The sequence below is a fragment of the Oratosquilla oratoria genome, chromosome 33, assembly GCF_046742065.1.
Source record: "Oratosquilla oratoria isolate Oo_2021 chromosome 33, ASM4674206v1, whole genome shotgun sequence".
Classification (NCBI taxonomy): domain Eukaryota; kingdom Metazoa; phylum Arthropoda; class Malacostraca; order Stomatopoda; family Squillidae; genus Oratosquilla; species Oratosquilla oratoria.
Window position 1 is genome coordinate 10621409 of NC_134809.1, and position 21973 is coordinate 10643381.

Consider the following 21973-nt stretch of genomic DNA (forward strand, 5'->3'; position numbering starts at 1 on the left):
CACGAAAGCATTCTCGAGAAAACACAAACAATGACTTATGTAGACACAATGCAAACATGAAAGTTAATATGTATGTATTCTATTCCTGATTGTGTGTTTGTGCGTATATGTTCGGATGTCTGCATTCATACAAACATTCATATTAGCGTTCCAGCGATATAGGTAAGTTACTAAAGCCCAGGCATACTAAACAAGGATACTGAGTATTTAGTTTGCATTATGTGTAGAGGGACAGCCCCAAACAATCACGTGAAATTCATAAAACATGTGTCTAATGATTACTGACTCCTTAGACATCACAACCAATGACGGACAAGTGCACCTAAACGAGTTACACAACGCAAACTAATGAAATGTGTGGATGAAAGATGAACCAAAAGGTCTCCTGTCGACATGCTCCGCCTTTGTTATCCTTTGTAATCTTTGTAACAAAGAAGTCAACATCCAAAGTCTATCAACAAGTATTCTTTGGTTTTAACTTACCTATAGTGCGAAGAAAAATGAAGTAAAGGACGTTCGAATGATCCATTTCCTTACATGACAAACTGACATAGCTTAAATTTTCATAAGAAAAAGGGAAAAAACTACATCCATGACGTCGTGTTTGTTGGAATAACATCATGAAAACGATCTCACACAGTTTCCACGTTCATCGTGTGATTGGACGGGGGAGGGGAAGAGAACGTTTCAGAATACCAAAACTTTGCTTGCACATCGTCAGCGCGATGGAAGGCGTAATTATCGCAGTTGTAGTTTTGATTGTAGTTACAACAGCAGTTGTCGCCCGGGGGGGGGGGGTAGTAGAGGGGCGTGTCCGCTATTCAGGAGGGTCCGGATCTGGGGACGGGGGCCGGGGGACGGGTGGACGAGGGACGGGGAAAGTTATAACTCTGGGAGAAAGATATGAATTGGGGAGCAGGGGGAAAATAATGGTGAATTAAGTGGATGGGTAGGGAGACTGGGTGGAGTTGTATGACGGAGATGGAACAAAAGGAGGTGGTTGGAGTGTTTGATTGGCTCCCTGTATAAACATGCCTACATACATATGCAAAAGCATACACACACACACACATACACACATGCATACACACACACGTACACACACACACACACACACACACACACACACACACACACACACACACGTGTACGCATACACACACACACACAAACACACACGTTAACACATACACACACGTGTACACACACACGTACACACACACACACACACACACACACACGCTCACGCTCACACACACACACACACACACACACACACACACACACACACACACACAGGGAGCGGGAGGGGTGGAATGAAAGAGTCTCTACGTGGAAGAATGACCATAGTACACTATCCAGCATCCACCCGGCGCCTCCCGAACGAGAAGCATGATCGCCTTTCCCGTCCTCCTCCTCCACCCACTGCGCCCATAGAAGCCGCCCGTGCTGGCTGCCGCGACGGGCGTGGGCGGGGGCGTGGGCGGGGGGGGGAAGGAGTGGCGCCAGCGTGAATATTGTATGGCTCCAGGCACAACACCGGCGCCAAGCAGGAGACAAATGTCATCGTGGCCTTTGGCGTCCTGACTCGTACGTACATTATCGTCCCATAAGAGAGGAGGACAAGGAAGACAATGGGGGTGGAGGAGGGTAAGGACGTAGGGAAGAAAAGGGAAAGGAGAAATGAAATTAGATGATGGAGGATGAAGAGGAGGGGGAAATGAAGAGAAGAAAGGATGAGGAGAGAGAGAGAGAAAATAAAAGAATGGATGGGATGATGGAAGTGGATGAGAAAGAGAAGGTGCAGGAGAAACTAGGATGAGGGTGAGAAGGAAGATGAGAAAGAAAAAAAGATGGAAGAGATGTGACATGAGGAGAAAGAGTTAAAAGAGGAGAAAAAATGTAGAGGAGGTAGAGAAAAAAGAGAAGGAAGAAGAGGAAAGAGAGCAGGAGAATTTGTGGAAGCCTGTAGAGAGGTATAACTGTGTCAAAAGAGATGTGTCGGTTTCAGGTCTGATTAGCAATTGAGGTGAGATCGCAACGAAGAAGAGGATGAGAATAAGTACTCTTATCTGGAAAGATTAATCGTGGCAAATGGGAGTAGGATGAAGATGTAGTGTAATTGTTACTATAAATAACCGGTGGAATTGAGGGATGGAGACATATTTAAAACGAGGGACGAGATTGTTAAAGAACAGGCGAAGATGGAAAGGGAAGACGAAGAGGAGAATATCTTTAGGTAGGATAAGTAGGTAATAGACTTTGGAAAGGAGTGAGAAGGAAGACAAAGAGGGGGACAATGAGTATGAGGAAGACAGGAGGAAGAGGAGTGGGAAGAAGTAAGGAAGATAAAGAAGGGGACAATGAGTATGAGGAAGACAGGAGGAAGAGAAGTGGGAAGAAGTAAGGAAGATAAAGAGGGGGACAATGAGTATGAGGAAGACAGGAGGAAGAGAAGTGGGAAGAAGTAAGAAGACAAAGAGGGGGAACAATGAGTATGAGGAAGACAAGAGGAAGAGGAGTGGGAAGAGGATAAGAAAGAAGGACAGATTGTAAAGGGAGAGGAAGGGAAAGAGGATAAAGAGAAAGAGGATGAAGAGGGGGAGGAGAAAGTGGAGAGCAGAGGAAGAGGAAGATGAAAAGGAGAAGTGAGAGGAAGAAGATACAGAAAAGGAAGAGAGGAAAGCGGAAGAGAAGGTTAAGGAGAAAAAAAGAGAATAAAATGAAAAAGAAGGAAGACAAGAAAGAGGAGAATGAAAATAAAGAGGAGGCTGGAATGGAAATGGAATGAGGGCTGGAAAAGAGAGAGAGAGAAGCTGGAAAAAGGAGAAAAAAAAAAGAGCTACTTCTTCATTGGAAGATATGTTAATGACTTATTAGTACCAATAGACTATTAAACCGATTCTTATGTTATCATGCAGGAAAACGACGTCATGGAAACGAATTAGATCCTTGTTACTTTCAAACCATCATATTACAAAGACATCTTAAGACATCCTTGAGACACATGACAAACTTGACATATTTACCCGTATGTTACTTGACACCCCCAATTTTTTTTTTATCAATTAATTCATGAGTCCACTTCATACATCCTTCACAATTACACAAAATAAATCAGAACAAATCTGACCATCGAAACCAACCGAAGCGGTACAACTGGACAAAACAAAACATTTCCGACTCTCGATTACCAAGGGCACACGTACATAATGTAAATCGACATCAACAGATCGTTAGCATCCTTCCGGCCGACCTTCCCTTCCCTGCCTCGCTCTGCAGGATCATGCTGCACGAGAACAAACACACAAACATAAAACAAGTCATGTAATCCCACGAAGGTACATGTGTACATACAGACTCCACAGTAGCTACATCACCCATTCACACAAGGCCACGTGCACATATTATTTACGTATATATGTAATCATAGGTATACGCACACACACACACACACACACACACACACACACACACACACACACACACACACACACACACACACCAAGGTGAATACACAGACACACACACACATTATATATATGTTTTGTGTGTGTGTGTGTGTGTGTGTGTGTGTGTGTGTGTGTGTGTGTGTGTGTGTGTGTGTGTGTGACTGTATACACAAACACATGCTTAGAGAAAGAAAGAGAGAGAGAGAGAAGGAGAGAGAGAGAGAGAGGCTAGAGAAACATCATTCCTGCAATCAATGTAATCAGACACCATGACATACAGTAGCTAAGACGCATTCGTCCGGCTCTCCACCCAATGCTACCACTCAATAATGTAGACACGAATGTGCACACACACAAACACACACACACACATATATATATATATATATGTGTGTGTGTGTGTGTGTGTGTGTGTGTGTGTGTGTGTGTGTGTGTGTGTGTATTCACCTCGGATCTGCTGCAGTCTCTGTCGAGACAGCCAGACACCACCCTACGGCAGTGAGCACAGAGCTCATTATTTGTGTGTGTGTGTGTGTGTGTGTGTGTGTGTGTGTGTGTGTGTGTGTGTGTGTGTGTGTGTGTGTGTGTGTGTGTGTGTGTGTGTGTGTGTGTGTGTGTATGTGTGTATGTGTGCGTGTATGTGTGACGCCCACATTCTCTTACTAAGCCATGTAACCAGCCATAGGATTCTTCTTTCACCTTCCTCCATCCTGAACAGTTCTTTACGAAATACCATTCCTCTAAATCAGGCCCCCTCGACCGGCCTCCTCCTTTACTAGTTTTCCAAAAACTTCCACAATCTATCTTCAATTGATGTAGGTCGTCCTCTAACTCAACTTCATTCGCCCCTCGTCCTCCGTCTGTATCTCTTTCTCCTGTTTCTCTTCCCCACCTTCTCTTCTTCTCGTTCTGGATTTTTTCTTCTTCCTTTTCCTTCTCCTACAGAACCACGCCCTTCCTTATCAGGCTGTCTCTCCCCCTGATATCAACAGGTTATGAGAGGGGGGGGGGAAAGGGAGGAACTGGGCGGGTACGCACACACGCGCGCGCACACACACACACACACACACACACACACACACACACACACACACACACACACACGATATATATATATATATATATATATATATATATATATGTGTGTGTGTGTGTGTGTGTGTGTGTGTGTGTGTGTGTGTGTGTGTGTGTGTGTGTGTGTGTGTGTGTGTGTGAGAGAGAGAGAGAGAGAGAGAGAGAAAGTGCACATGTATCTACACCATATACATTACACGAATAAAAATTTATACATTCACGTGTGCGTGTTTGATCGCATGTATACATACATGCATGCGCGCGTTCGTTCGTGTTTCCTTGCTTACACGAATGCGTGTACGCAAGCCCGTACATTCATCGTTCCCCACAGCGTATACACCGCGGACTATTGACGTAAGCGCCCAAGTTGTCACCTCTCGATGGTTCGCCCTCGTTTTTCAATTAGAGTCTTTGAAGTTGCGCTCTCTCCCGAGGGACCAGAGTTCCCCTCCAGTGCCCATCACTCCCGCGGACTCCTGGGACTTCCTGTCACTCTCGGTCACTCCAACACATCGAGAGGATGTCGCTCTCTTGTTGGATTACAAGAACTGTCCCTTGGTATGATGTGGTGTAGGTTTTTTTTTTTCTTTTTTTTACTGGATATAATAACTGATTTATTCGTTACGTTTTTTTTTTTTTTTAATTATCAGTGCTCGTTCCTCTCTTTCCTTTTCCTTTTTTCTCATTTTCTTTCATTACCTATAGCATTGTCTTGCTTCAGCACACACACAATGTACATACATATATATATAAACATACATAAATATATATATATATATATATGTTTTCCTGAAGATGCAGTTAGTAGCTGGAATATGAAAATCAACTTTCTCGCATTTTTTCTTTCACTTCGTCAGTGTTTTTTTATGATTTAATAATGTGCTACAACATTTTTCTATCTATATATATACATATTTACACACACACACACACACACACATATATATATATATATATATGTGTGTATGTATGTATATACATAAACATATATGTACGTATGGATGACATATACTAGGAGGTCAATCCATCTACTCTACTCACCCACGTTCTAAATACCAAACCCCTATTTATTCCTCGCTACAATTATTTCCTCCTCCTCCTCCTTCTCTTCCTCTTATTCCAGTCTCTCCTCTCTGTAGTTCTTCTTTACCCTTTCATCAGGCGCGTCGTATTTCTTTGTTTCCCGACGTCAAGGGTCCGCCTTTTGCTTTTGTCCGCAGCTCCGCCTCCGTCTTCTTCACTTCCTCTTTCTCCGTCCTCCTCCATTATGTTTCTCCTCCTCCTCAGCCCCATTCTTCTCGTATTCCTCTTCTTCCTCCTCTTCCAGTTGCCCCTCCTCATCCTCACCTCTTCCTCTGCTTCTATTTTCGCTTCCTAGATGTCGCCCTCATTCTCATCTTCCTAAATCTTTTCCTCTTCCTTCTCCTCTTCTCCATTTATTTTTCTCTTTTTCATCTTCGCTCTCCATCCTCCCCCACATGTCTCCTTCTCTACCATTCTTTCATTGGCAGCATTCTTGTTTACTAATGTAATGGCTCTCTCTCCTTGCTACTCTTCTTCTTTATAGTGTAGGCCTTGTGGTCTCTTGCAGTCTCCTTCATTCTTATGTATCTATTTGTATACTCTCTTCTTCGCTCGTTGTCATTACTCCTTCATCTTTATTCGCATTACCTCCACCATCATCATCAATTGGGGGTGTCATACGCCAGGGAGCGCGTTACTTCACTCAAACGCTGACGCCAGTCCCCACGATCTCTCCAGGCAAGTTCCCATGCAGACATTCCTATTACAAACTCGATCAACTTGCACCAATTATGAATTCTGTAGTCATCACTTACGTCTCCTTCATCACTTCCCTATTTTTTTCAGTCTACTTCTTCCTTCTTTCTCCATACTTCCTCCGATATTCCCTGTACTATATTCATGTTTCCTTAGAAGTTTGATTTGTTTAGCTCTTTTTCTCTTTTTTTTTCTCTTTTTGTCCGATTGGCTCTACTTACCCTATCCACCTCTTAGCTGATTTTCTCTCATTCTTCTCTCTTCTCCGTCTATGTTTCCCATTTCATTCTATAGCCCTATTCTCTCTTTTCACTACAACATCTGCTTACCCTTTACCTACTTCTCGTTTTACCCTTCCCTACCCTTCCCTTCCCTTCCCTTCCCTTCCCTCACCCTTCCTTGCCCCTTTTTCATTCAACCTTCATATTCTTCTCTCCCTTCATTTCTCTTTGCTTCCTTTCCCGTGCATGCACGATTTTCTTCCATTATTTTCTCTCCCGCCATCCCTTCCCCTCCTCTTCTTCTACCCCACCTCTCCTCTCTTTTTCATTCCTTTCACCTCTCTTTCCTTCCCTTTCCTCACTCTTCACTTATCTTTTAAAATGTCTCAACTTCCCTCATCTCCCCTCCCTTCTCCCCACATCTTCACCCTTTATTCCCCTTTCCCATCCATCCCTATACTTCCCATCCTTCTTACGTCTCCAATCATGTATTCTCCCCTCAGCTAGATTCCCTTCCCCTCTTTCCCATTTCCCTCCGCTTCTCTTCTCTTCCCCTCCCCTCTGTCCACTCCTCCCCTTATTTCCCCTCGGACCCGATCAGTGTAATGGAGCGAACGCAGCATTAAAAACTAGGAGAGATACGCACGATTCAGGATGGAAGCCCATGATGGACAAGTTGGGGTGGCGAGTTGATTGTTTTATGTCAATTCACCGATGCTAAAAGTAACGAGGATATAGCTTTTAAGGCCTCTGTGCACGGAGGTAACGTGTGTAAAAATACAGTACACATAAACTGCATATGTATATACGTATCGACACTCATATACACAAATTCCTACGCTCAAGCGCTTACGTACACACACACACACACACACATACACTCACGCGCACACACACGAGCATATCATGCCCAGAGGTTCTCTCTCATACAAGTAAGGTTAAAAGTGACGACTGTTTCCAGACTAGAACTCTCCCTCTAAAGACTCAAATTAACGCATTAAAACACACTGTTCGGCAGTGAGTTGATAAAGACGTTGGTCTGTTTTTGGTAGAAAACGAAAGAGTATAGTTTTGATTTGTAAAAACGAAAATTTACTACGATAAAGAACGCCATTTACTAATTTTTGAAAACATTTAATTTCAAAATATTTTTTACAAACGTACATTTTATAACATCACTTTGTCATTTTCCACCCCGAATTTTGACCGACTTTGTGTGTGTGTGTGTGTGTGTGTGTGTGTGTGTGTGTCCGTGTGTGTGCAAGTGTGTGTATTTGTACGACTATGTATGTATATACTGTAGTTACAGTATATGCATTTGGTTTATCGATGGCATAATGTTATTTCTTAGAATCTACAGTTTCGGTAAAATATTATAAATATTCAAGTCATATTCTAGTTAAGCAAACAGATATTTTACAAGACCACCAGATGCTACCACAGAATAACCAGGATCCACCACAGCCTCACTACAATATGTAATCACTTATAAATGTTCGTATAGGTTTCCGTGTAGTTTGGTAGCTTGAATCCTTAGTTGTTGTTCCTTTTTTTCTTGACTTCGGGGTGAGAACGTGTAGAATCCCGTGGGAGACCCCCACATGGAGACAACTGGATGGTTAGAACAGACAATTCGCCGTATAAGAAGAATGGATATTCGGATACCGAGAGCACACGGGCACTTATACAAACTCTTATGAGTGGGTGATTGTACTACAATTGATCTAGGGCCAGTTCCGTAGCCTTGTCACACTCAGAGGCGTCCAGTTCGCCTCCTTCCGAGCCGGGTTCGAGTCCCGCTCGGTAACTCCCAGCGAATCCCAAAAACCCTAAGCCATGTGCTGTTCTTTTCTACTACCAGAAGGTGTGATGATGAAGGCGGCTTGTCCGCACCGGGATCTTGTACATAGTTAACGAAATAGAAAAAAAGAAAACACCAAATAATTGTTTCAGAACATTTTTGATGCTGTTTTACTATTAAGGACATTAAGAAGACTTTTAGATGATAACACTAAAAATAATAATTATAATGATAGTAATAAATATTAATAATGATAGTAATAATAATGATTATTATTAATTATAGCAATAGTAGTAATAAACATAAACTTTAATAACAGTAATATGTCACGATCATTCTGCCTTTGCTTAAAGGTCTCCATGCATCATGGCCTGTCCTTAACCCCAAACCTTTTTTCAGTAGACGAATTTTCATCATCTCTATCTTAATCATTTTATTGCCTTGAATGATAGTAGTAGGAATACTGATGATAGCTATTTAACTAATAAATAGTAAATTTTGAATGCTGTGCTCTTATGGAGAAACAACAAGGTGTTTCTGAGATGTTGGTTTTCTTCTTCATGAGCGAGCTGAGCAATGCAAATTTGACTAGTCAGAGCGAGAGGGGCCGGGTGACGTCGGCCTACGGGACACCTGACGCTATGGTGAAGATAAACGGTGAAGATGGCACGGCAGGGTTCGAATATCTAGACTGGTGGGTGAGAATTAGAAACGTTAATGGGAGCTAAATACTTCTGTTTTTTGTTTTGTTTTGTTTTTTGTATGCACATATATACAACACACACACACACACACACACACACAATCTTCACGGTTAATATTTCTCCTGGTATTTTCAAATATCATGACTGTGGATTTTACCTAGGAAGGTAGAGCAAAGACAAATTTTCCAATAACTTCTTTCATATTACTTGAGCTTTTGACTGCATAGAACCATTTCCAGAGCAGTAAAGTACCGTGGACTGTAAGACTTACTCTATTGTTAACAACTTTAAGGTTGTTAGATTATGTAAATCAATTAACTGAATGTTGGGAGTCGTTTACGTAAAAGAACGATTTCTCATCATCAACATCCATCTAGTATAACTCCACCAAGCATAAAAAACACATGCAAGCAGTTTACAAAATGTCTGCCCTCTACCCTTGGTTTCACTTTCCCTCCCTACCAGTTTTGATACCCTCTTAGTAAACTAGGCTAAAAACATCTCTTTGTTCCTCAGATAGTGGTATTCAAGTTGCTTGTCCCCTACCATTGTTGTGTATTATTGATTATACAAATGTTTATTGTGTGAGACTACATAACATACGATATTGCACTATGCTGAAGATGGAACCATGTAGAAAATTAGAAGATATTAGAAAAATTGTCTTTGCTCACCCCTCCGAAGTAAGATCTATAATCATAAGGTTGGAGAATGTCCGGAAGAAGATTAGTAATTGTGAAAATGCTATTATACTTACCTCACCGGACATTAGAGAGAATCTGCACCCAAAGTATACACACACACACGCATGCACACACACAAACCCCCCCGTACACACACACATGTATATATATATATATATTATATATATATATATATATATATATACACACATTTATCAACCACAGTTCACTTTAATTCTAAGCCATCAACATCGAGAAGCTCGAGGAGGCATACATGCTGAAATTGAAACGTGGTACAGCCAAAGACTCGAACCTCCGCTAGCACGTGACAAGTGATAGTGACTTAACCGATTACACCATCAAGAGAGATATCTCTCTTGATGGCGCAATTGGCTAAGTCACTACCACTTGTCACGTGCTAGCGGAGGTTCTATTCCTTGGCTGTACCACGTTTAATTTTCTGCATGTATGCCTCCTCGAGCTTCTCGGTGTTTATGGCTTAGAATTAAAGTGAATTATGGTTGATAAATGTAAATCTGTCCACTGGGACCCAGTGTTGTACATACATACATACACACACACGCACACACACACACACACACACACACACACACACACACACACACACAATATATATATATATATATATATATATATATATATATATATATATATATATATATCCAAAGTCTAGGTAGAGAATATGTTTTTTTGAGAATCTAAAATAAAAAACAGGATTCAGTGTTATAGAATCTATGAAAGCTTCCAGTAAAAATGTAGGAGATGCGAGTCTCCGAAAAAGGACATACAGGGTAAAGTTAGAGGAATAGAAAACTACTAAAGGGGGAGGTTTTTATAAAGGGTTTCTAGAAGGTTGGCAAAGGCTTTTGGTAAATCAACGTATGGTGTATTACATATCGGTATAGACGAAATTTGGGTGAACTCTTTTCTACCTCTTTTCTTATCAGCAAGGGGCTATTTCATTTTCTCTTTTTTAATTTCCAGTAAACTCGTTTGGGAAACTTCAATATGATTTTTTTTTTCAAGAAGGACTGTTAGAATGAATACTCAAAAATATTTTGGCGACATGTGCAAATTGTAGTGTCAGAGTGAGCGACAAGCTTGAATGTCAACCACGCTGATTGCCAAGCCAGTTGTGGGGATGTCAAGTGAAGCACTGCTGTGGAGTCAGAAATGATGGCACTGTTTGCGAACTCCAGTGCAGATTTTAAGGTCCTGTTACTCTTTGCAAAGACCGTAGATTCAGAAGTATTAGCACTATTTGCAAAGACAGCTTGTATATACAATACCTGGTGCTAATTATAAATTCTCTGGGTTGACTCGGAAGTCTTGGTGGCACTTTCTGCAGAGTCTATGTACAGATTTGAAAAAGAAAAATCTGGAAGTGTTTATGGTCTGCATATTTAGATGCCTTGATGGTGTTTGCTGCCTCTCAGCAGATACATCTTGACCCATTTTGTTAAAGTCACCGCGCAAAATCAGAATTATTGACTCTGTTGATTTTATTTGCTGTCAGAATTCTTGGAGATATTTGTAGAGCAAGTGTATGCTCATAAGTCTTGGCAATTTGTTCAGAGCTTCAGTTCAAAGGGGGAGGCGTCATATTACTGAATGCAAAGTTTTCGTTATGCAGATTTAAAGGGTCACAAAACTTTCGACTTTAGTCAAGTTGCACAGACAAAAAGCTTCTTCTGCACACGCCTAGTAGTTCTATCACTGACTTAAGACCATCTCATGTAGAAGCTCATGAGTTTTGTCATTCAATCGTTACGGAGATCGACAGACCTTAGCCAATTCATGCTTGAATCTTCCGTTCAGAAAATCTTCTGGCGTTAGGTAGACCAAAATTCCTGAGATAAAACGCAGGCAGATGAGGGGTAAACTCATTAGGTATCTAAGGTTTTATACCCTACCTAGCTAAATCATCCTTGAATCTCCCCTTCAGAAAGTCTTCTGGTGTTAGCTAGATCAAAATTCCTGAGGTAATTTACAGGCAGATAAGGGTTAAACTCATTACGTATCTACGGTTTTAGCTGAGGCCTACGCCATCTATGACCCCCAAGTGACCTTCACCATGTCAGTTACGTCTCCTGAGCCAGTGCCAACCACCCCTTATCTTCGGGACGGGACCCGCAGCCGACTGAACACTCTCACGCTCTTCGTAGATAACGTTAACTTGCTCTACGTAAAGTTAATTTAACTTAGAACACCAACGAACCCATCACATTGATTATGCAATAATTTTAAACGAAGTGCCGGAAGGAAGCTAGCTTAAGAATGGGGGGATGGTGGTGGCGTATTCAGGAGAAAGAAGGTTCCTCCTCCTCCTCCCTTGTTGGGGAGAGAGGGAGGGATGGGGTGCTACTCAGTGATGGGTGGAAGGGGTCTAGCCATACTACTACTCAATTCATAGAGTACCGCCAAGAGAATAACCTCGTTCAGTTAGACCCCCTTGACCCCCTCCCCTTCTTCTCTCTCCTCCACTCCCTTAAATGAACCCCCCCACCCAACTCCCCTTCGTTGACTCCAACACCCTAACCCCACCACGTGCAGACCGGAACATTGATACCCACCACCACTACCACCATCTTCCTTCGGCCACCACCACCACCTCCCTCCCACTCCCTCCGGCCCGTGTGCTATAGTCTTGTGTGATTTTGCAGACAGGAAGAGTCTAGCAGTACCTTTAATACTCAATTTGTATCAAATTGTTCTTTGCCGACAAATCACGAATCCATCTGACTGCCTGCCTGCCTGTCTGTCCGTTTGCCTGTCTATTTGCTTGTGTCTGACTGCCTTCTTGACTACCTGCATGTGTGTGTGTGTGTGTGTGTGTGTGTGTGTGTGTGTGTGTGTGTCTATCTGTCCATCTGTCTGTCTGTTTGCCGCCACGTCCTCGTCATCTCTCCCTTCCATCTCCACCCCTCTCTTGACTACATCCATGTAATGTATTTTTTATTCCGTACAATGAAGAATTAAAAAGAAGAGACGAGCTGACTGACACTTCCTGCCTTGCAACTGAAACTCCCTCCCCTCAGCCCACCCAGTCTCCAATTTTTCTAGAAGTACAGTGCAATAGCTAAGGACAGTTTTATACAACAGCGAAAACGAACCACTTTATACCAGTATATATATATATATATATATATATATATATATATATATATATATATATATATATATATATATATATATATATATATTACATAAACTAAATATCCCACTATCAGAGAAATGAAAGTTGTTCGAAGATTCGTATATTGCGATAACTATCTGTGATCCTCTTCAGCGTGGTTGTACAAAATTGCTTTGCTTTATTTATTCAACATCAGTACATACGTACATACATACTTATATACATTATATATATATACATTATATATATATATATATATATATATATATATATATATATATATACATACACATTTGCGTAGGTCACAGGCCCGCCGCTGGGGCTTAAGTCCCAATGTTTTCTACAGTGGTGTAGAAGTTTCATTGAGGAAGAGGAATGTCTCTCAGGGTGTGTTGAGAGCACGCTTGACCAAATGAGCAGCCAAGGCATCTTCCTCCTGCAGGCCTTCAACGGGTTGCTGTCTCAGATGTGTTGTAGTGGGGCAGTGTACCAGGTAGTGTATCAGTGGTCGATGGCCCCGGAGGATGCAATGTTCATACTCCTGGCTACTGAACTCAGGTTGCAGGTGTTCCATCATGTCGTAGCCAAGCCGGAGTCTGTGTAACAGGACCTGGCCGGCTCTGGAGTGTTGGTAATTGTCTTGTACTAGCTGGTAGTTGGTGGCAGTGGCATAACATTCTGCCTGCCGCAAGATTCTCTCCAGGGAGCGATGGTGGCCATGAGCGGTCTTCCTGGTGATCCGCTTAGCCTGTGTCTTAATCTGCTGCAGACTGTGAAGGAGGTTGCAGGTGACTGCGGGCATGATGATGGCTGCTCGGGCTGCCGCATCCACTAACTCAACCCCTCAATGCCCCACGTGACTGGATACCCAGTTCAGCCACAGGCGCTGGCCTTTCCTGGCAAGTCTCTGTTCACTGAACTGGATGGATATCATCAACTGGATATTGTCGGTGGAGTTGTTGTGCTGGATCTTCTGGAGGGTACACCTGGAGTCCGAAATACCAAGGCCCAGTTCTTCGTACTTGTCAGTAATAAGATCAAGAGCCTTTACGCTCTGAGGAACTTATTACCTCGTGTTTTGATTTGACCAGCCTTGTCCCAGTCCATACGGTTGATATGATTTACAAATCACATTGTGACTACAGAAGAAACATTGTTGAGTCCTCCCTGAGCAATCAACTTTCTAATTTCAATACATCAAAAGGACAATAGTCCCCAGATGCCATTACTTGTTTGGTCGTTAACAATATTGTAGGTCAAGTTGTCTGCTTTGAGCCTTCGTGACCTGGGCTCACACGGACCATGTTTTAGCATGCCTACATCCCCATGTCCCCTCTATGTATCCCTCCTAGTATGTATATACAAGTCCACCCACACTTTTGTACAACCATGCTGAGGAGGATCACAGATAGTGATAGCAAAACACGTATCTTCGAACAACATTCTTTTCTCCGATAGTGGGTTATTCATTTTATCTTACCAATGTATGTGTATATATAAATATATATATATTATATATATATATAGATATAGATATATATACGTATGTATATCTTGCTCGTTCAGCTGACATGGGCTTGTTCAATACTGTGAACTCGTTTATGATTCTGGGTTATTCAGTTGATGTTAGTGGACGGTTAGCTATAATGGATTTTTTCAAGAAGTTAACAAAAATTAGACCCCTTCACTTGTATATATGGAAATATATAGAAATAATTAACAATAAACATCGATCTAATATGAAAACCATGGTTGCTTGTAAATTATTGGATAGAACTGTATGAAATTGTTTTCCAGTAAAACTTGTCATTTTCCATATATATTCATGTCATTGTGAATTGCAAAACCGCCACTTGTCATCGGTGATTTGTTTCATTTTTTTTCGTAATAGCGAAACCCTCACATTGCTATCGTCTTTTAAACTTGATATTTCCCCCACACACGAACTAAGTGTTTCACGCCCCAACCTTAACCACTCACACCTTTTTATACCAAGAAAATTTCTACGGAAACAATTCACACTCAATAAACATGTGACATACTTTAAATATTTTGTTCCAGCTAATGCTAGATGATCATGGTCAGCTGATTAGAATCGTCTGGTATTTAGCCAGAACAAACACTTCAAAGTGTGCCATCGCGTTTTAAGAGTTATATGTATTTTTCTCATCCCTTCCCCTCTTTGCCAGTGTTGAAAACAGTATAAGCTCAGTCTGTTTCAATGTGTTTCAGTGTGTTTCAATGTGTTTAATGCCTTGCACTTTCTTTCGCTCGACAGCTGATATTTGAACATAATTGTAATATAAAGAGAAGAATCGATTATATTTAAATAGAGAAAACGCAGAGTATGTTGCCTACTTCCAAGGGCGGCTCAGGCCTTACGGGAAAATGTTCAAAAAGTTCATTAATCTTCAAGACGAAGATGAGTAAATAGAATTGTTATTTTTCCAAAGATGTAATGCATTTCTCCATTTGTACAACAATACATCACGTATATAATTCGAAACGAAAGATCACAATGCATTCGATGTTTTTATATGCATGTTGATTCAGCCGCTCCCTTCTCCACCCCCCCCCACCACCCGTTTCTCAAGTGTCAAAATACTTCGTACGATAATGATAACGTTTGTTTGATTGTTAAGCTCCTTTTTCTTTCGTTCACAATACACCCAGGAAGAAAACATACGAGGTAATCGTTTGTGTTTGTGTCAGGTACAATGCTTCTTTTCGTCTCTTTTACTACATCAGTTCTTTCCTGTATGAGCGTCGACATTACCTAAGTCAGGGTAGGCCAGAAGCTTTAAATACTTTGTCACCAATTCCCCTAAACTCCAAACACCCACGTCTCGTCCTCTTCCCCTCCCTCCCTCATCCTCCTTCTTCACCCACACCTTCTCATATTCTGCTCTTTACACATACACACAAACACTCTCTCTCTCTCTCTCTCTCTCTCTCTCTCTCACACACACACACACACACACACACACACACACACACACACACACACACACATATATATATAAATATATATATATATTATATATATATGTATGTATGTATGTGTGTGTGTCTTCACACATTCACTTTTAATGTTCTTGTTCTATTTACTTTCCGTTTGCCTGTTTTTTTTTTATTTTTCAATCTCAGAATTCCCCTTCCTTTTCCATCCTCCTTTTCGTCTTTTCTATCTCTTTCCCCGTCCTCTATACCCTATTTCCCCTTTTCCACATCTATCATTACTCATATCAATGACGATAAACTCCTTACACAAGATTAAAAGAAGAAAAATTATTTCATTTTTCCTCGAGTTTTCGCAATCCCTTACTCCCTATTTCCCTTATCTTTCAGATTGTAATTCCCATTAATGGTGGTTAAGTTTTAACCAGAATAAATGAATAGATATTTCCAATTCCCATCTTGAATCACCTTGGCATACTCCCTCCCTCCTCTCATTTTCCTCTCGTTTCCTCTCTTCTCCTCTCCTTGTCGCCTACCCGACTTCCATCTAACCCTTTTCCTCTTCCCGTCCTCTCCCCAAATTGATTATCACCTATGGTATATGCAGACTAATACCAAAGAAAAAAAAAGTAGTATTAACCATTTTCTTCATGAATTGAAACATTCTTATTATGCTTATTGTCATTGCAATCATCATATCTATTATGATTATGATATTCTATTGTGGTTCTCTAATTACTTGCTATAATATTGTAACTTTAGGGTATATTAACAACTTATATTGTTGATAATGTTTAATCTTTCTGACCCTAGTCCGCTCTCTGGGCGACTGGGGAAAGAAGGTCGGGTATTCGAGAAGCAATAAAACTATAGTTAGGGCCTAATGAAAACGGGATCTGTGTTGGTTGCGCTTAGGTGAAGAGGGAGTGGAGAGAGAAAACGGGGTTCTCATTGACAACAGTTATATATAACACATATCTACATTTCTGAGATTTAGTGTGGACATATATTAGAACACACCAGGTACTTCTATTGCTCATGTAAACACACACACACACACACACACACACACACACACACACACACACACATATATACAGACGTATCTATATATACATATATACACACATACATAGGTCTACACGTGCGGGCACGTACGTACACACATACACAAACACACAACATAACATGATCACAGTACACAAGGCCCAGTCACATCCATCAGAAACCTATATATCATGTAATTCCTATCAACACCAAACTCTCTCTCCAATTCTCCTTTCTCGAGCAACTCGCTTTCCCAAAGCTTGAAGAGCTATGCAAAGGCCCCATAGGCACCCCTAGTGAATAGTTGACAAGTAGATGAAAGGTAGATGAGAGGTAGAGAAGAGGTAGATAGAATAGCGCCGGTGGTTGGACGGGCGATGCCGTATCCTCTTCTCCTCCACAGCCGAAACGTGGGGCCGTCAGACGAGTAAACTCGTCTGACGGCGAGCTGAAACGTGCGGCCGTTGGACGAGTAAACTCGTCTGACGGCGACGAGTATACCCGCCTTGCTGCAGAGGTTTAGAAAGAGGATGTTCTTGGCAGCAGAGTTACGTCAAAGGAAACCGAAAGGATGCACTCGGTTAGGATAAACTTGTCAACCGTTAAGATATGTCACCAAACACAGATCCCATTCATATGCAAGCAGCAATACATGCAACGAAAAGCAATAACGAAATCTATAGCAATAGGAATAGGTGTTGTGTACTTTGCGTCAAGGCGTTTCACTGAATAATAATTGCAACATCACGAGCGTTACATACTATGTCCACTGGACCAGTGTTATTCCAAAGCAATAATGACATCACTAGCAACACCTACGTGAAAGGATGTTGCACTTCCAAATCAAGAAGGACATATATAAACTAAGCAATAACACTTAACATTATAGCAATACTAACCTAACAACGAAGCAATAAATACTACAACGATAGGATTAAATCAGCTCCATCGAATTTATAAGCAATAAGATCATTACGAATCCCATTTTCGTACCACACTTAGTAACTTTTGCCATAGTAAGCCCTTGGTGGTGTTGTTGACCTTCTGAGGTCAGATACAGGATTAAGGATGTATGTTATGTAACTCTGTTCTAACCGGGACTTTCCGCAGGTAAATTACTTCACCCAGTGCTTGCTAGAACAAAATATACTAAGTGTTTTGCGGTACCTGTGGTGATAAGCAGTAAGATCAAGCAGAGCGAGAGAGTTTGTTTGTTCGATTGTTGGCTCGTGTGTTTGTCGATAATCAGTAAATTTTGTAAATTAATGTTAGATGTGGTGTGTCGTGTGAAACGAGGCAGTAGCCATGGTTTGATGTCTTGTGTGTCTGGTAAAGAATGACGTCATCAAAAGTGACGTCTTCGATATCAATTTATTTATAATATCTGTATTTTCAAGATGCATGTACATATTGTACACACATGTATAAACAAATGCATATGCGAACAATTATATTTATGGATATATATCAATATGTACTTATGTATGTACACACATTTCATTATGTGTATATATATCTATATATATATATATATATATATATATACATACATATATATATGTGTATGTGTGTGTGTAACATATTCATACACATGCAAATATATATATATGTTTGTGTGTGTGATGGTGTGTGTGCGTGTGTGTGTGTGTGTGCATATGTATATGTATATCTGCATGAACATTTCTTAACATTATAACCCATGAAAGTTCGTCGATTCTGTATTTGTAAGAGGCGACTACATAATAATGTTATGTTTCTTCTGTTGTATCCTAGTATTAAGCTTTTCTAATCAGCTGTTATCTGGCAACATTCCTATGTCTGTATTACTATCGTATTCTAAAGTTTATCCATCATGACGTCATAGTTTGATGCCATTCTTTTCAGAGGCACGAGCTCTGAAGAAGAATAAGATAATATTTGTGATTGAGACAAGATGAATGGTTGTCATGCAAACCCATGTAAAATGTGCGATTCGCGATGCTGTATAATACACGATCTACAATTTACGTAATGGTGTATAACATCAAATGCATATGCTTGTATTCTTGTACATTTGGGTACTAAGGTCATTTCACCTCCACTGTCTTAGTGTCAATGAAATTCGTAAATGCTTGAATTAGAAAGAAAATAGACAGAAGTTGAAGTGTAAAAGAATTGTTGTACACTTTCTATTCCTTTGGGGTCAATGGTTTACAAAACTTCCGACTGCAAATGAAGAAGGGAAGAAGTACAGACATGAGCACTTGAGTATACAATAATCAAACAAGTTTAATCGTAGGCAATGCATTATAGCTCTTACGTAGTCATCCGTATGTAATACTCATAATTGAAGAATATGTGCAATATGTCTCTACCCGTACATGTTCATGTGCAGTATACGTTAACAGGTACATTGGTGAACAGTGCACAAATGTTTCCAATTATAGGTACTACTGTGGTTGGTGCCTTTTAGGAAGCTGTAGGAGGCATAAGACTTTAAGTTGTAGATCTACAACGTGAATGAGCCTTCTTTGACCCGGAAGACTTGTTTTCATCATACGAATTCCTCTTAAAGACACGAGCTTCCTTCACCTTCGCAAAAGACACCTTAGACTGTAGTGCTTATAAGTAAAGCCATTGCCAAATATCGGCCTAAAAATAAATAAATAAATAAACAAATAAATAAATATAACAAACAGCGCTCGCCACACCTTACGTGGCTTGTCCTAGCGGAGGTTTTCCACTTCCCTTTTCATGGGAGTAGAATGGTACGTTTTATATGGGTTTATACTTTGTACACTGCATGACAATGACAATGTTGGTAAATGAAATGTATAAAAATGTTTATCTGGATTACAAAGTGTATGTTAACGCATGTATGGGAATACTATGTGTATCATTATGCAATACAAATGCCAAAGCTGGATAAATCATAATGTACATGTTTCGTACTATGCATAATGTTTATATTGTACCGCAAGAATGATACACAATTATAAGTATTGGTGTGTATAATGTATAATTCCGTATATTGTTATTTCTTAAGTTCAGAAGAGCAGGGAGTGTAATATGCAACTATGAATGCTTGAACATAACATATTATCTTATATAATAAGCTGTCCATGTATGTCGTTACCTCATGATTACTTTCTAAGTTATATTTTGATTGCCATATGATTTTATTCAGCTGGGGAAAGACTCCATGACACAGTGGGATAAATCGTGTACTAACGCAAGTAATTTGAGATAGTCCACTTATTTTACTACACTGTATTGGCGCCTCACCTCCCATAGATAAAATTGCCCTCAACCCAAAACCTCACGTTATAAAGCGAGGGGCCTCTTGAGGTATTTCCCTGCCAGGGACGTGTTAGACTGAAGAAAATGTGTAAATAAATCATTTGAAGAACTTTATTCCATTTGTTGGCATAAGTTCGCATCTATAGCTCTGTTGCTTCATCTCTCTCTCTCTCTCTCTCTCTCTCTCTCTCTTTCTCTCGTTATATTTTTCATATCTTCTTTGTTCTGAACTTATTCTGTTAACGTGAGGTACTGATGAATGATGTCTTATGGCTTATATATTCCAGCAATCTACACATGTGTATGTAAACGCATAATACATGTACATATACATATACATATACACATACATATACAAATTCGTAAAAGTACACGTATACATATGCATGTACATATACACATACATATACATATACAAATTCGTAAAAGTATACGTATACATATGCATGTACATATACATATACATATTCGTAAAAGTATACGTATACATATGCATGTACATATACACATACATATACATATATACATATATACATATGTATAAATGTGAACTCACAACTCTCGCTTGGGTGATGCTTCAGCTGTTGGAGATGCATATAAGTTCTGAAATAATGATGACGCTAATGGTGATAAACTTAAGTTAATGATCTCGGCTATGTTTACAATGAGAAAAACATTAATAGCGATGATGCTGATGATAATTGGTAAGGATGCTGGTAACGGTGTTTGACACATAGCAGTCTTTAGCTAGGATAGATTAGGAAGTATTGTGAGAGTGCAGGAGAAATCTTCAGTTTGTTTAGCAGGGCTCCCCTCTTGTCCCGAGGGAGAATTCCCGGATTGTAATAATAAAAAAGGGACTCTTGCAGAAGTCTTAAAACGCAAGTAGTCCCTTAGAGCTTCTGCTGGAGTCTCCCCCCCCCATCCCACCCAACCAAAGTTTAGGTATAGATTTCAATTCTTCAAAATGTACACAGAATTCGGGTTTTGAATCCCATGTCTCTTTGCGATGATCCTGTGGCCTCTGGGACCGTGAAACCAGAAACGCCACTTTAGGTTCTGGCGTTGGGAAAGGTCCTTTAGGAGGGAGGAGTCAGTAGGTAGGATACCAGGAGCAAGTATTTCTTTGGTTGACGCTGAGGATGCTGTGAAAAGGATGAAAAAAAATTCATTTAAAAGGGGTTTATGAATCACGGTGGTACTTTACGATGATTGTGCTTGGAAAACGCGAGGAAAAGAAGTATTGGTTTGTTTAGGGAAGGCGTTGTTACCGTGGCTCTTTCTGACTAACTTTGTTCTAATCTGACAAACACACAAATCTACCATTACCTCATTCACTATAAAAGTAAGAAATCATTTAACCTTGCGTCACAAGAACTCTGCCACAAAGCAACATTTCCCTAAACGATAGAACAAGTTTCATATATGACAATTAACAAAACAAAATGGAAATCCCACGGTGTCCTTTGTATATGTAAAAAAAAGAAATAAGTACTTCTTTTCATGACCCTAAAAAAAAAAAAAAAAAGTTTGAAGAACATTTACAATTACTTCCCCCCCCCCCACCCACACCCCACCCGGAAACGATCGACTTCGAACGAAAGACTTTCTTGAAGTGAAAATCGGTGACATCGAGTCCTCATCTTCTGACCAGGAAGCGAGAGGGACCGAGGGTCGACTCTTCGGCTGTGGCTTGGTCGAATATAGCCTTGCTCAAGAACCACAGCTCCAGTCCAGTACTAGAAGAAAATTTTGTAAGTCTATTTTCTTAATAAATAGCGTAGAGAATTCATTGCCTTTTTTATATCATCCTTCTAA